Below are 17,309 nucleotides of genomic sequence, written 5' to 3' on the forward strand. Positions count from 1 at the left end.
GCAACAAACTCTCGCACATTATTATAAGCTATTGCTTTCAAAAATGATCTATTGACCTTCTGTCATTGCCCAAATGGAAAAGAACAGAGAAACGCTCTGTGAGCTGTGGTTGGAGTTTGAGGGAGAGGAAAGGAAGGAGAAGCTAAAATGGTGGAGAAGCCCCTCATTAGAGAAGGTTGGCAGTGCTGTTTGGTACCCTTCGGTTCTGGATGGTATAGGCTGAGTGCTTGCTCCATGCTGTATACATACCTGAGCTCATTTAACCTCAAAGAAGCCCAAGAAGGGGAGGCTCACTTCTCCACTACCAAAGCTTGGAGAGGTCTGTGACAGGCCTGAGGTCGGTGAGTAGGTCCGCCTCCAGATCTCCACCCTTGACTCTTGCATTGTATCATTTCCCAGGAAGGCCTGGATGGGATTTTCTCTTCTGACAGAAATACACATAAGTATTCCCTTGGCTGCAGCAGCAAGCATTTTATACTAGTAAAAAAGCATCATTTTGTCTGCAGAGGTAGATGTGCTGTGGAAGGGAAGAAGTAGTTACGGTTACTGCTGTTTGTAAGGCTGCCAGTGCACACATGTGAGGCTAATGGCGTTACCTTAACATCACAGCCTTCCTGGGAGGCAAGAAAAAGATTCTTAGGCTATCTTACAGATGCTGAGATGACCCTGGGTGCTCAACCCACCTCATGGATGCTGAGATGACCCTGGGTGCTAGACTTCTGTGAACCTAGTGGTGAGTGGCAATGACACTGGAGTGTATTAGATAAAAGGAAGCTAGCTTTAGCACTAGAAACAACCTGTACTACAAGCAGACTCAATGTAGCCCGGTCCTTTGTGCACAGAATGTGTGATACTAACCTCCTCTGAATGGGCAGAAAAGTAAGGTCACTAAATTTTTTACTCCCAGCTACTAAACAGTCCCAACTCTACAGGATGTGATAATATGCAATAGGACACTTCAGAGCAGGCAGTGACACCTTTGAAACAACTACCAAATAAATACCCAAGAAAGTCCACTTTAAATGGAAGCCCTGGGGTTATCCTTTGCCCTAGAAGACCTGAAGTATCAATACCAGACAGCAGTGTCAAAGCAACTTCTCTTCTGCGGAGTGTGGTTGAGCATTCCATCTCATTCTATAGCTGAAGAGGGCCTGTGTGCTCTGTCAGGTAGATGAAAACATGCTCATAAGACTCAAACACAAGATGAGGTGTGATAATGTTCACAAATGGCAAACTCTTCGATATATACCAATAAGACATCATGAATAAGAAATAGAAATTGGAATCAAAAGAAATTCAGGTAAGCCACCAGCATTCTCCTACGTGCTGTGTGGATAAATTAAACTAAGCACAAATATACTGACTGCACATTGGCTATTCATGTGAGTTTCATGATCAACACATGTTTTGAATATGCAAAGTCATCTAGAGAATATTTATTGGCTATCCCCATTGATTAAGATACTTCTAGTACTTGGGACAGAAACCATTCGGTGAGCTTCTTGTCTCAGGACAGCTACACACAGGATGGGTTAGCTAGGGAAGTTCAGGGAGTCTCCTGCAGGAGAACCCATGCACTTGACCTTGAGGGAATGGATAGGTCAGGGAGAAAGGTGCGTAAGGGACTGTCTCTGACTCTTCTAGTGGCCAATGTGAGTACACCCTACTATCTATCAGCAGAATGAAACAGGCCCCCACCTGCATCAACCACTGCATGCATCCAAAGCCTGAGAGATGACCACATCATTATGAATTAGGCCTAGGATACCCCTCCTTCCTCTGAACCTTGGATTATGGTCCATAGTTCTCCCATAATTCTCTTCTCTGCCCTTGTCCAACTTATGGTGGGTCTTTAATCTCCCTTTCCTGGGGTTAAGTCACACTAGAAGAAGAGCCATGAGTGACTTGTTCTCTGATTCACTAGGGTAACTTTTGTTCCTATTCTATATTCCCATGGAGTAATAGGAGATGTGTTTACTTTGTTTTCTCTTGTAACAGGATACCACTGAGTTGGTAATCAATGAACCATAGAAATGTATCAAACTCACAGTGCTAAAGATCAGGAGTGTGGTGACAGCACTTGGAAAGCGCCTTTATGCTTCATCAAAGAGAATAGAAAAGAAAGTGAGCATGGTCCAGACCCAGACAGAGGACATGGGCTAACCTTTTCTTGTTATCAAGAACCCCTTCCACCGCTGACCTATGTCCTTCATCTATTTGTAAATGCAGAACTTAAACGCATTATAAAGGTTCTGCCTCTTAGCAATGGTTCAATGGCAAGTCAACTTCAACACAAATTAAGGAGGAGCATCGACCACAGAAAGAGTGTAGACGCTAAGTACAACACCCCCATGCAAGCCTTCTTCAGATCATAAAGAACAGAAGGCAGGTCAAACTTTCATTCCTATGTAACCCCTCAGACCCTGGCTCAGAACAAATATCTGAGAGTCAGTATGGGAAGAGTAACAACAAAGACCCAGGCAGTCTTGTTTACTGACTGGGAAGGTATTTCCTTGGCTTATAAACAAGATGTCTAAGATGAGACGTTTAAGATGTTTATTTAGGTCCTTGAGCAAATTTGAAAGTCAGGTTACTTTGTTTAAAGTGACTGCCAATGGAACTTTCAATCCTCTTGTCTTTGGTTTTTTGGAAGGTGGTGAAGTTTATAGATATGGTGTGACTTTGAGATGTTACTTAGCATAAGGCTGGGTCAGGTTCTTGAGACTTTACCTGAGAGGGGTTATACCACCCGAGTGTCACATTTATCCAACATTACCTGTCTTCTGCAGTCCTCTTTCCAAACACTTCCTGCTGCTTTGTGAATTGAGGGCAGAGACTTTCTCTCTGAACTAACACAACAGCCACCATCTGCATGAGAACATTCTGGACTTGAAATGTGTGGTCCAAGTTGAAATGAGCTACAAGAGCAAATAAACAGAGACTGCAAGACATAGTATATACAGCAAGTATACCATAACTTGTTAACCTGACATACTGGAGAAAGTGAAATAATAAAATTAATGTCAGCTATTCTTACATTTTATTGTATGTACTAGAAAATTTTTACATGAGACATTTTGTTGGAACAATGCTGGTTAGTAATCAAATAACTTTTCCAAACCATGATTTCATTTAAATTTAGAGAAAAGGAGAGCTCTAAGTTGGAATGCAGCTGCCCGGAGTGTGTAGTATTGAGGAAAACTTCCATGCATGAACAGATTTAAAACCCATGACCACCTATAGAGAGGGGACTCTGGGTCTCCCCAGTATACAAACAGACATAGGACATACAGAAATGACAAGTCACCGTCGTTTTGGTATGGCAAAGCTGGCAGTTAGCCCAGACCACAAGTCCTCAGTGTCTGATTTTGTTATGACTGGGACGTACCCTTGTGAACCTCTCAGAATGTGGTTAGTAATGGAGATTCTCATTTCAAAGGAAGTTTTATCTTGGGTGACATCTTTCTGGCTGACTTTGAAGCAACAGTGAGAAAACATCCGAATTCACTATTAATACAGCATGAATTCTAGAGCCAGCCAAGATGGCTTCCTGAGGGTTGGCTTGGGGACCCGATGAAGTTACTTTGCAATGACTCTGGTGGGAAGTATGAGTGACTGGGGACATAGGGTGATAAACCTTCCTATCCAGCAAACCACAGTTATACAGACACGGAGAGGAGACAGGGAATAGCTGTCCAATTGGGTTGTGGAAAAGCTCTGACAATACGAGAAGGCTCTGCTGCAGAGGCTTGGCATACATTAAGGGCTTGATAAACATCTGCTCTTTCCTCTGGGCTTCCTTTGTTAAAATCTTAAGTTAAAAGTTGCTATTAATGACTTAAAAGCACTGTAGGGCAATGCACTCAGCACACCCAGGCACCAGCTACATAGTGCAATGCCCTCACAGTGACTTCAGAGAACCTTCTAGAGCTTTCCTCAAACATATCCATGCTACAAAAGGTGTCGTTATGTTGTTTTGTACACTAAATCAATGTTGTTATGATTTTATTTTTCTCCCAATTCCTGTGTACTGCTTTTTAGTTTAACAAATTAAAAGACATCTTGAGTATACATGACTTTCACTTACAGGTAGGTTGTGGCATATTACAGACAGATAAAATATTTTTAAACAATGCCTTATCTTACCTAGGAGGTGAATAGTAAGTTAGTGGGGTTTATTATCCATTTTCCAGCCCCTCTACCCACAGTCTCGGATGATTTTCTAGAGTTGGTTTCCTTGGACTGTATCCCTTGTTTTAAATTCCATTTTATAATAGCCCCTCTCTCCTGCTCTCTCTTATTCTTTTCCTGTGTCCTTTCCCACAACGATACATATGGAATGGAGGAACAAAAGTGAGAAAAGACAGCAACACGCAGCTGCAGGATGAGACCAGTGGAGCAAAGCTCAGCAAGGGTCACAAACATCTACTGCTGCAGGGCCCTGTGTGCCTTTCCCAGGAGCTGTGCTTTTCCTCTGAGCGTCCCAGCAGGGATGGCTTAACAATTAAAAGGTAGGCTCATGAGCTTCCTAGGGGGGGGGCACTACGGGTGTTGGGACCATGAAACTGCAGGCCTTAGAGCAGATAGCGCATGCGCATGCGCACACACGCACATTGTTTAGGATGTTTACCCATGGTTTCTGACAAAGAGCACAGAAAATAATCTGAAAACCACAGGTTTCCCAGTAGCTTTGAAGTATAAGAGCAAAGAATTTTTAGAAGAATTTCTAAAAGTCACACCCTATGTGCTCACTGCAACACTACTTCTGCTTAGTACCTCACAGCACAGTACTTACGTGCTGGAAGTCAGTTGTGAACCAATGTTCTGCTCCTTAAAGAAGCTGCTGGCTGGTTGTAGAAAGAGCAGCCTGCTCTCATCCCAGCAGAGCAGATGGGTGAGTCCGGCCATGCCAACCTACTTCTTAGGCCACTTCTGACTGTTTGCTCCATTGGAGAACTCCAGTCAACCTCTGAAATGTCCAACAGCAAGCTCCTCAGCTCCTGCCTCACCCTGTGGCACGACACTGAGGAAGGTAGACGTTCTTGACTCACAAAGTCTCAGAAATGCACAGGGAATGAGATTTCAGAAAAACATTTGGATCTGATGACTAGGAGGTCGCTGAAGGATCTTGAAGAGATGGGTGCCCATTCCTCTCCTTTATGCACAGAGCTTCTGCTCGCCCACCAAAGCATACATCTCTGTTATTCTTCAGATATTTGCTTCAATGATGTACTAACAAATATCTGAAAAGGTCATCTGAAAAGCTGAAAATTTTCCAGTTTTGTTGAGTATAAACTTTTGTAGCAGGATCTGATAATTTTTTAAATTTCGTTAGTTTCTGTTGTTATGTCTCCCTTTCCATTTCTGATTTTGTTAATTTGGATACTGTCTCTATGCCCTCTGGTTAGTCTGGCTACGGGTTTGTCTATCTTGTTGATTTTCTCAAAGAACAAGCTCCTGGTTTTGTTGATTCTCTGTAGAGTTCTTTTTGTTTCTACTTGATTGATTTCAGCCCCGAGTTCGATTATTTCCTGTTGTCTACTCATCTTGGGTGTATTTGCTTCTTTTAGTATAGAACTTTCAGGTGTGCTGTCAAGCTGCTAGTGTATGCTCTCTCCAGTTTCTTTTTGGAGCTATGAATTTTCTTCTTAGCACTGCTCTCATTGTGTCCCATAAGTTTGGGTATGTTTGCCTTCATTTTCATTAAATTCTAAAAAGTCTTTAATTTCCTTCTTTATTTCTTCCTTGACCAGGTTATTGAGTAGAGCATTGTTCAGCTTCCATGTGTATGTGGGCTTTCTGTTTTTGCTGTTATTGAAGACCAGCCGATGCATGGGATCATTTCAATCTTCTCGTATCTGTTGAAGCCTGTTTTGTGATTAATTATATGGTCAATTTTAGAGAAGGTACCATGAGGTGCTGAGAAGAAGGTATCTTCTTTTGTTTTAGGATCAAATGTTCTATAGATATCTGTTAAATACATTTGGTTCATAACTTCTGTTAGTTTCTCTGTGTCTCTGTTTAGTTTCTGTTTCCATGAGCTGTCCATTGATGAGAGTGGGGTGTTGAAGTCTCCCACTATTATTGTGTGAGGTGTGATGTGTGTTTTGAGCTTTAGTAAAGTTTTTTTTTTTAAATGAATGCGGGTGCCCTTGCATTTGGAGCATAGATGTTCAGAATTGAGAGTTCATCTTGGTAGATTGTTCCTTTGACGAGTCTGAAGTGTCCTTATCTTTTTTTTGACAACATTTGGTTGAAAGTCTATTCTATTCAATATTAGAATGGCTACTCCAGCTTGTTTCTTGGGACCATTTGCTTAGAAAGTTGTTTTCCAGCCTTTTACCTCTGAGGAAGTGTCTGTCTTTGTTCACTGAGGTGGGTTTCCTGTATGCAGCAAAATGCTGGGTCCTGTTTACTTACCCAGTTAGTTTGTGCCTTTTTATTAGGGGATTGAGTCCATAGATATTAAGAGATATTAAGGAAAAGTGATTTGTTACTTCCTGTTATTTTTGTTGTTAGAGGTGGAATTGTTCATGTAGCTATCTTCTTTTGGGTTTGTTGAAAGAATATTACTTTCTTGCTCTTGTAGTTTCCGTTCTTGTGTTGGAGTTTCCCATCTATTGTCCTTTGTAGGATTTGTGTAAAGATATTATGTAAATTTGTTTTTGTCATGGAATATATTGGCTTTCCATCTATGTTAATTGAGAGTTTTGCTGGATATAATAGCCCAGGCTGGTATTTGTATTCTCTTAGGGTCTGTATGACATCTGTCCAGGATCTTCTGGCTTTCATAGTCTCTGGTGAGAAGTCTGGTGTAATTCTGATAGGTCTGCCTTTATGTTACTTGACCTTTTCCCTTACTGCTTTTAATATTCTTTCATTGTTTTGTGCATTTGGTGTTTTGATTATTATGTTACAGAAGGAGTTTCTTTTCTGGTCCAAGAGTACACATGGAGTGACCCATGGCTCCACCCGCATATGTAGCAAAGGATGGCCTTGTCCGGCATCAATGGGAGGAGAGGCTTTTGGTCCTATGAAGGCTTGATGCACCAGTGTAGGGGAATGCCAGGGCAGAAAGGCAGAAGGGAGTGGATGGGTTGGTGGCTGAGCATCCTCATAGAAGCAGGGGAAGGGGGATGGGATAGGAGGTTTCCGGAGGGGTAACCAGAAAAGAAGATAACATTTGAAATATAAATAATGAAAATATCCAATTTTTAAAAAGCTCAAAATTACTATATAATTTTTTCAACTTAAAAGCTAATAAATACAGGCTGGGAGAATTACAAGTTAGTTTAGCAGAAATATCTGAAAACTTCATGAATGATTATAAACTTTCAAAGAAACATATCACTGGAGTTTTTAGGGTGAAAGCCTACCAACTAGTTTGGCTACCTACCTACAATATTGCAACTGAATAGACAAATAATAGTGATTCCTATGGAGAGGTAATTTACTCAATGTGACCACATGGGGGAAAAGATAGCATTCCATTGACCCTGACATCCCTCTTCTGGATCCTGATCTGAGGTTTCAAAAGGAGGGAAGCAGTAAGCAGCAGGCATGATCAAGTTGTCCCTCCGATCTCTAACCCATGGGGTTATCTACGCTTCAGAATCTCTAGCAGTTTGTTGGAAGAACTGTGTGAACCACCTCCCTGGGACACATGCTGCTCTCTGGCTAGCACCAGAGCTTCCTTCAGCTTCTTCTTCCTTGAGCATTGGATTTCTGGAGACTTTTAATTCTTGGGGGTCAGTTTTTTCAATAGCCTGATAGCATAAGTGACTCTCTGTAAAATATCCTCTTTCCTGCTAGGTTAGTTACATTGAGGGCTAGTTAACTCTCTCTGGCCACCATTTGTTCATTGATGCCCATGAGGAACTTTTTCCAAAGGAATTGTAGGCCACACTTTGAGGTTCAATGAGAAGGCCATATTAGAGACCATATTTTATTCTGACAGGGGCTGTTCTTGCCCCAGGGTCCTCTAGGACAGTCATCTGCTGTGGAGATGAGGATGCCCAAGCTCTGAGAGAGCCATCAGCTATAGAGATGAGGATGCTCACGCTATTGTCTGAAGTCCTGTTGGCCTTGATCTATGAACTCTTCCTTCCTCAGATCACAATGCTCATGAGATTCAGTTTGAGAAGTAAACCCAGAATCCTCTTCTGGGTGAGTGAAGGTTCCTAGCAGTGCCACCAAAGCACTGGATCTCATTTTTCTTTTTTAACAAACTAACTAACTAACTAAGTAAGTAACTAACTAACTAAAACAGTGTTGAAAAGAAAACTAACATGAACTTGAACTTGAGCCTAGAACCCCCTTTCATGAGAATGGAGCCCAGGAGGTACAGAGCCTGCCTGATGCCTGGGGCAAAACTCTTGGCTTTCTAGAGCAGTGGAATCTGAGTCGGACTACAAGCACCTGTCTTTTGAAAGGATGCCAGGCTGAATGAAAAAAGGAAAGCATACCATACCATGTTTGAAAAAACAAACAAACAAACCAAAAAACAAAACAAAACAAAACTAAACAACAACAAAAAAAAGCACGAGAGAGTGGGCATTTGTCCTTGCAGTTAAAGTAAAATTATCACAGCTGGCCCAGTGACTTCCCTGCTGAGGCTGGGAACAGAACTGTGTGGTGCAAAGGGACACCTGAGGTGGCAGTTGACCCAGTTCATGTGCCTGGCCTCTGTGCCATATCATCCTTTCAGATAGGAAGAACAGCAATTTATCAATAAGACACAGTCCACATAAAATGAGAAGTTCTCTCCTACAAAGGAGGGAAGTCTTCCAAAAGAGTTCATAGAGATCACAACCAGAAGAACACACTGCAAGAAAAGCATGGGTGGCAGGGATTGCAAACGGTTGACTAACATTCCAGAAATATGACACAGCACAGAGAAAATAATTCAAAGATCAGTTAGATGGCTCCAGTGAGAGATAGTTGAATAGCAGGAAATGACCTGGCTTTTTCTTTGAGAAAAATTTATAGAGCTCTTGGAAGAAATCATAGAAGTGAAAACAAGCAATAGATGTGAACAAGATTACTCTAGGAATACAGTGGGGATAAAATAATGTGCTTGAGGAAAAGGAATAAAAAAAGAAGGGGGTATTTGAGTGTGAGTGAGAAAAGAAGAAAGGAAGAAAGGACTCACACGGAGGGATCTCAACTTCCCCACAAGTGGGCGTCCCTGGTAGAGGGAACAGAACAGACGCGCCAGCTTAATAGGGTAAATAAGACCTAACAGCTGTAGTTTCAAATGAACCCGCCTACTTCATAGCTGGGGTCAAGGTCAATGTGTCAGAAACATCAATGACAGATATGTCTTACTAACACTGCTGTACTTCAAGGACAGAGTAAGGGTCTGAGCATAAACACGTCTTCAAGCCTGTACCAGGGAAACTTAGTGGGGCTTTAGAGGTTAACAAACTAAGAGTCACTTCTAGAACACAGTAGGGTGAGGAGTCAAGTCTTCAACCAAAACAAACAAACAAACAAAAAACCATGGCTTAAGAATGTTCTGCCTAGACAAACTGTTGTTTAACATGTCTATGGATGCAAGAACATCAGAAAATAAAAAATAGATAGCTATGTGTCCTTTCTTAAGAAACAAAGCTGAGATGCCAATCAGGAGACAAAGGGAGTGGCTATGGCCACAGTGAGGAAAGCCCTACATCTGTTCCATACAGAAATAGGACGGAGAGGTTGGGGGAGCTGTGGTTACAGAAAAGCACATAACTTAAAAATAAAGATGGTGGAGCAGACCAGACATGGGAGGGGAAGGGGGAAAGGCTATGTAAGAAGGAGCTTCTTTAGTAACATGGTTCTTCGACCTACCACTTAAACAATAACCCAGCAACTAGGAATGTGTTGATATGGAGAGCCATGACTGAGGGTCCAAGCATGGCAGCTATAACAAGCCATGACTGTATGGCACAAGTTAGGTGACAGAGATCCATGTAAGAATGGTGAGTTCTCCTCTCATGCTGAGTCATCAGAGACTCTACACACACACACACACACACACACACACACACACACACACACACACACAGAGAGAGAGAGAGAGAGAGAGAGAGGGAGAGAGAGAGAGAGAAAGTAAAACATGATAAAATGGTCATAAAGGTTCAAGGTCATGATGAAAGGGACCCAGAACACACTCACGTCTTCAGCTCTGTCAGAACAACAATACACATACAATAATAAACCTAAGGTGACGTAGAAAATAAACAAACACATGCCTTTAATTCACGTGCATAGCATTATGAAGGGCAGGCGTAACTAAAGATGACCCATCACACTAGTAAACTAATTCTCACATCAAAAATGTAAAGGTACTGAAAGGAAATGACAGACGCTTGAATGGCTGAGCACAAAACAACCATGTGCTACATCAGTGTTTCTCAACCTGTGGGTCGTGACCCCTCTGAGGGGCAAACGACCTTTTCACCAGGGTCACCTAAGACCATCAGAAAACACAGATATTTACATTATGATTCATAACAGTAGCAAATTATAGTTGTACATTAGAAATGAAATTAATTTTATGGTTGTGGGTTACCACATTATAAGGAACCATATTAGAGGACCACAGAATAATGAAGACTGGGAACTGCTATACTGCACAGACTGAAGACCAGAGGTGGAGCAGGTCTCCTGATAGCATATTTGCTTTGGTTTGAAGGTTTATTTCCCACCAAATTGGTACATTTACACACAACTCTTCAAGGGGACAGTATGGCAAGGTGTGATCTGTGATGCTAGGTCAGGAGAACTCTGCCCTCAGAAATAAGTTGGTGCCCAGATAAAAATGACAGAAGTAGCCCCCCTGGCTTCCTGCCTTATAAGGACACACAAGAGCCCATCTCTGAGACAGACCCCCAGATATTCAATCTACTGACACCTTGATCCTGTACTCCTCAGCTTCTGGAATTATATGAGCAGCAAATTGTTCGTAAAATATATCTGGGCTAAAATACTGTGTAATAGCAAGCAGAGTGGACCAAAACATTAGTTTATGAAGAGTTAAAGAAAAAATACTAAAAATATAGAGGTTGTTTCATGAAGAAGAAGAGCATTACAAGGAAGCTCTAATTTTAATGGGCATGTACTTCAAATATCAAAGCACTGACATTCATATAGCAAAAGCCACTGGAATGTGAGGCAAACAAGGCAGCCTTCAGTTCACTACTTTTATCCCATAAGGAAAAAAAATAAGGATAATCCAGTCCAATACCCTTTTTAATTTTAAAGATACATATATCCAAAAGACTGCATATAGGCATTTACGTTTTGACTTAATGATGTGTCGCCAAGATGAAGACTATTTTCTGTGACCCTGTGTGATGGCTTAGAGAGTAAGGGCTTGATGCTCAAGTCTAACAACCAGATTTCCATCCCTAAGACCCATGTAAAGGTGCACAGAGGAAATTGACTCCACAAAGTTGTCCTTTCACCTCCATGGTACACCTACACATACACAGACACAAACATACAACACACTGGATAAATATGAATTCATTTGAATAATCTTTTCTAAATTATACAACCTTGAATCTTAAAAAAAACTGTAATAAAGAAATCGCCAATAGATTTCACATTGAGCTTAAGGAAAACAAACTATAATTAGTAATAAAAAGATACCAAAAACTTGAAAGTAAAGGGAGAGGTCAGAGAGTCCCAGGGGAAGACCATGGAAGGCATCTCCAGCGTGAGGGTTCAAGGCATTGCTCAGAAGACAATGCTCAACTGAGAAAAGAATCAAGATGATCTATGCTTATTGAAATCATTATTTCTGGGTAATGTCCTTGCTTTCAATTCCTACATTAAAACCCCTGATAAAGCTTACTGTGATATCACAGTACTCAGCTAGCTTTCAGCATTTGAGGGAAGTGCTCACTGACTAAAGCATCCTCGTGCAGGATTTGTGGGCTAATGATAAGAGGGCCTGCTTCTTGTGAATACAATCGACCTTGACTTTTCCCCAGGATATCGGGGGCAGCATCAGTGCAAATGGACTCACATATGTCAAGCATTAAGTTATGCTTTTGAAAGGCGCTCATGACAGGACTGAGCACATCTGACCCTTTGTAGTTATTTGGAATGGTTCACAGAACAAGAATCCTTTGATCTGTTTCTTCTTTATGCACATCACAAACACAGGGCCTTCCCACAACTAGCAGCCAAGATTGACTCAGACGAATACCCATGTGGAAGGGACATCCATGATTAGCCAGTATAACTTACAATGGACGAAGCTACAATGGGTCCCACCATTTTCCAAGGGATGCCCTTATTTTCTGCCTTTTATATAGAATGCTTATTTCCTTTCTGCCTCTGCCTCTGCCTCTGATACTGGCTTTTTGGAATCTCTATTAATATACAATTTTCCACCTATTGTGTATCAAACTTCTCTCTCTCACCTTCCAAATACGTAACAGGTTAAGAAACTTACTAAAGACATGGGCTTCTCACATGTCAAAACTAAACATCTCAAGGCGTTTTACAAATGGTCTCAGGTCCAACTGCACAGCCTTGTTTGGTTGTTAAGGTTTGGCGTGCTGATGGTTTGAATTTAAGGTTTAAAAATAACGAAGTGCACAGAATACATTCCAGCTCACAGACACCATAGAGCATATGTCTTTACCCAAGTCCTTGCCCCCATCTGTGCTTCTTCACCAAAGCTTGCCCCTAAATGTACGAGTGCTTTTGGGATGGTGTAGAGTGTTGCTAGAATCACATCTACAGTACGAGTTCATCTTCATGGTTTCTGTGTCCCAGACTTCAGGCTTTAAAATATGCGTCATTTACGTATGACCTCACAACTACCCAAATGGGGTAAGAATAATAACCACCATCTTTATACAAAAGCAAAAGTGGATTCTTAAAAGAAGCTGGAAGACTGAGCTCTTTAAATCCATTTCCTTGTCAGAGAAACCAACTGTTCTTAGAAAAACAGTTACATCCAATCTAGAGGAGGAAAGGCACAGGGCATGTTCAGAATTCCTCGTTACCTAAGTCAGCGGAAAGACCAGTGAGGTTAATACAGCAGGTTTGTCCCAGTTTACCCCAAACTTACCTTGCTTCGAAACTGAAAGTCCTATGTTACAGGAAACCCCTGGGAAGATGATCATGACAAATCATGAGGTCGTGTTGAAGGACACAGACACCAAGATCGTGGCCTACCATAGGACAAAGACAGGCAACGTTGAGCTACACGAAGAGCTACAATGAATTGAAATGCATCAAATACACATAAAAAATGAGTTCCATAATGATGCTATAAAACAACTAGTTGGTCACTGTTAGCACTAACTCTTATTTTGAAAATCAATGATTTATTTGACCTTCCTGAAATGAAAGTACCAGCAGGAATCTGGCTATTGAAGGGGGAATGGAATTCCTTTTATGTAGATTATTGTGATGATGCCTGAAGGAGACACATAAAAACACGACTTGTTATTATCCCGAACAATCATATGGAGTTGCTAATTATACTAAAAGAGAAGCAACCAAATATCTACCTGCTAGAAAAGCTACTAATACACTTCTTGCCCTTACCCCCACCAAAAGAATTAAAACACAGCAAAAACATGACTCAACATCTGGCGAAGAGTCTTAGATCTAAAGGCAGGAAGCCCAGAGGACAGAGCAGCAAAGCCCCAGGGATACAATCAGACAACACAGACTGTGGGAAGTTCTACAAGACCCAGGGTCAGGGTTATTTAAGCAATAATTACATGGACTGAGGAGTGGAAACGGAATGCATACACTGTGGAAGAGGATAGCTCTGTCATCCTTTGGGAAATAAAGTTATAAAGTTGGAAAATTTGGGGTGATTGTTAACTTAAGCTGTATTTGCCGATTTGATGGTGTTCAGTAATTGGTTTACTATCTTGGTCTCTTTCTGAGGCAGGATCTCATTAGATAGCACAGGCTAGCCTCAAACTCACCCTCTTACTGCCTCTGCCTACAGTGCTAGGATTACAAGTGGCTGTCACACACTTAGTTTTAATTTTTAAATTTAGTAGGTATTGTAGTTTTATTTGTTTCAAAGAACTGTGTTTTTTTTTTTTTTTTTTTTGGTTCTTTTTTTTGGAGCTGGGGACCGAACCCAGTCAAAGAACTGTGTTTTAAACATATGTGCTAATATGTTATGAGGGCGAGTGTATGGTTTATTTCCAGAAATGTGCTTTAAATTAATATAGGATGTGGAAATGGGTTATGATATGATGAAACAAGATCGACTGAATTAATAACTGTTGAAGTTGAGGGGTAGGTACGGGGGGTCCTCTATCATATCTATCTTTGTAGGCTTTTTTGTGGGGAGGAGGGAGACGGAGATCCAGGTAAGATTTTAATGCTAGTTTGATTTTCTTAAATGTTCTTATAGAAAGGAAGAAAGAAAGAAAGAAAGAAAGAAAGAGAGAGAGAAAGAAAGAAGAGGAAAAAGAGAAGAAAAAGAAAGGAAGGAAGGAAGAAAGGAAGGAAGAAAGAGAAAAAGAAAACAAAAGAGATTTAAAATGTGGCTCTTAAGTATGACAGAGCCCTGTGTAATTTAGCACTCATCTGCCTAGTGTGGGTCACATGAGAGTTCAAGACAGTGGGACACCGTGAGACAAGTCACCAGAAACAGATTTTTAGCATGTTCTCTCTTGCTCTGTGTTCTAGTCAAGTTGTAGGAACACTTCTTTATTCAATTCCCTGCCATTTCTCTCTCCAAGGGAGACCATCTCACCATTTGTAGGATACACACTATCCCTGGTAAAACTCCCAGAAGACTTCATCTGTGGATGTCTTTTAAATATCCACCTCCACTCTCCCTAAAGATGAAACAACTTTACGTCTTCACAGGGCGAACTTGTCAACTTTTGTTGCCTTCTGTACACAGAGCCATGTGGATGCTCAAATGTTCATTAGCATACATCACAGAGCTCTGATTCCCCAGATGGTCTGCACGATCAACAGGGTGGTGGGATCATTCTGCATCCCTCTGGGGCACACAGTGCTGATGCTGAAGTTTCCCTGTTTTCTGAGATTGCAGAGCAATCACTCTAGTCTTCCGCGAAGCTGCCTCGAGTCCTTGCCAGGGCCCACTCCACTGCCTGCTCTTGTCTAGAGCTTTTTCATTTGCCCGAGGTGGGAGAGATCTACTCCCCAATCGCATTTCCAGGCTGTGCCCAGGTGCCTTTCATTCTCACCACACTCCTTCTGCCTTGTGGATCTGAACTTCAGAGATGTCCACGCAGCCTGCTGTCTCAGACACCCTGAGCGGCATTCACTTTTACCCTCTCCTTCAAACTCAAATCATTTTTATCTAGTGGCTGATGGTCAGAAAACTGACTCTTTCAGATCATAGGATCCTCAGAGTCTGGTGTTGCACATCTGGACTTCAGACTGCACAGCTCAAAGACCAAGGATTAATGTTTTCTTTCTGTTCTCCACAATTATCCCTAAGGGCAACAGTGTCTCCAGATCTCACCGGCTAACGAGGCGGTGGGCCATGGATTAACAGCAAGTATGTGAAAGAAGATGCTAGCTGCTGGAATGGTAAAACGTGCCTGTGCCATGTGGGGATAGTAACTGTACAGGATGGCCTGCAGAAGTCCATAAAACTTAGACTGGTTTCTCTCAGGCAACTATTATTGAAAGAAAGCCGTTTTAACTGACTTCCTCCCAGTCTAAGTTCTTATGATTTACACCATTTTACTTTTAAGTGAAAATAAGCCTCCCGGGCTAGTTATAGCTGATTAGATCCAAAAAACCATTTATAGGACACAGTTTACCACTTAGCATTTCCACAGGAGGGAAACTGCCTGGAAGGAAGTTGGGCAAGACAGTTGAACAATGAGTGCACCTAAGTGGATGGGCTCAAGAAGACCCAATCAAATCTTCCCTTTGTGTTTAAGGGTTGCCAGAAGAATAAAGGGCGGAGACTTCTTTGAGCTCTGTAGGAACCATAGAGAATGCCGAGCAACTCTTTGGAAACTGAATCTGCCGCTCTGCAGTGCAGAACGGGGAGCTGGAAATCTAGTGTGGGCTATACAGTGTTAACTTTCACACGATCTCATGCTCTCTTCTGTATTTTCTATCAAATCCCTATTACTTAGGTAACAGTATCCTTCTTCCGGGGCCTATATGAACCCGATAGGTACTATAATATCTAACTCATAAAACTCAGAAGAATCAGTGAAATGCAGCTTCCATAGCTTCTAGCCATGGCGCCCAGGGCACAATAAAGAGCGATCTGACACATTCAGAATTTCTTATTGACTAGTCAGAATTGCTTGACTCACGTGTTACCACTGTGCACACTAGTCAGTGGCTCCAAGATATTCTTATTAGATGGAGTTTCCAAAAAAACTCAAGAATTGTTATTCTTGATTGGCATTAGGCATTTACTAAGAAATTGCTATTCACTCATCTACCAATAAGTACAAAAAAACTGTAAAAAAGAAACTCTCTTTGCAGTTAGGGACTCAGGAACTGAAGATAAGGCCCATCACCCTTTTCCCACAATTCCCTGATGTCTGAAAACCCGTACTTTGTGTTGTCACTCATTAAATTGAGAAAAGTTTCGAAAGGTGCTATGTGGTTTGTTAAAAATTACACAGAATCAGTGGCTGTCACCGTTTCTGCAATGTTCTCTTTAGAAGGAAGGACAGTTTCTGGTCACAAATACATTTCATGTAATCACAACAAAACATACTTAATTCTTAAAAAAAAATCAAAGGAAGTGTAGAGTCTACCTATGTTCTCAGAGAACCAACTGCCATAAAAACCTCCGCACTCTGAACAGCCATTTTGGACTCACTGGGAACTTCTTAGGAAATATTGGACAGTTGGTTTTGCCTTTTAAAGTCTGTGGTCTTCATGAACTGTATCTACAGTGGTACGTATGCCTTTTGGAAGACTCCTAATGGAAGGACTTACATTTTTCAACATCAGTGAATCCATAACCAAGAGCATCAATGCACAAAAGAAGCGAAGCCCCCATAGCTGGTTTGCAGAGGGCCGAGAGAGACGTGCCCTTTCCGAAAGGCCGTGGGAAGATATGAATGGAGAAAGGTTTCATTAGGAAAGAATAACAAAAGCCATGGAACATCAGGACTCCCACACACTGCTGGGGAGGTACATTTTTACAACCTCTGTGAGGGTCAGTTTAGAAATATACATCAAAATGATGGCTTGCCTGCGCCCTTTGACCCGGAAATTCCACTTATAGGAATTTATCCTAAGCATGCATTAGAACATCATTTGTAGTATCAAAAGCCTGGGAATTGCCTAAATGTTCATTAAAGGCAGAGAGTGTA

General features: G+C 41.5%; 1 long non-coding RNA gene across 1 annotated transcript in view; it reads left to right on the plus strand.

Moving 5' to 3' along the window:
• LOC102547888 (uncharacterized) overlaps nucleotides 1-16,576 on the plus strand; it is a 106,032-nt gene extending 89,456 nt beyond the window's left edge. The window contains exons 5-6 of the long non-coding RNA XR_015638309.1: nucleotides 4,346-4,511; nucleotides 15,455-16,576. This is a non-coding gene — a long non-coding RNA (uncharacterized LOC102547888). The remainder of the gene's footprint in view (nucleotides 1-4,345; nucleotides 4,512-15,454) is intronic.
• Nucleotides 16,577-17,309: the final 733 nt, after the last annotated feature.

Source organism: Rattus norvegicus, chromosome 15 (genome assembly GCF_021556685.1).
Source record: "Rattus norvegicus strain SHRSP/BbbUtx chromosome 15, alternate assembly SHRSP_T2T, whole genome shotgun sequence".
NCBI lineage: Eukaryota > Metazoa > Chordata > Mammalia > Rodentia > Muridae > Rattus > Rattus norvegicus.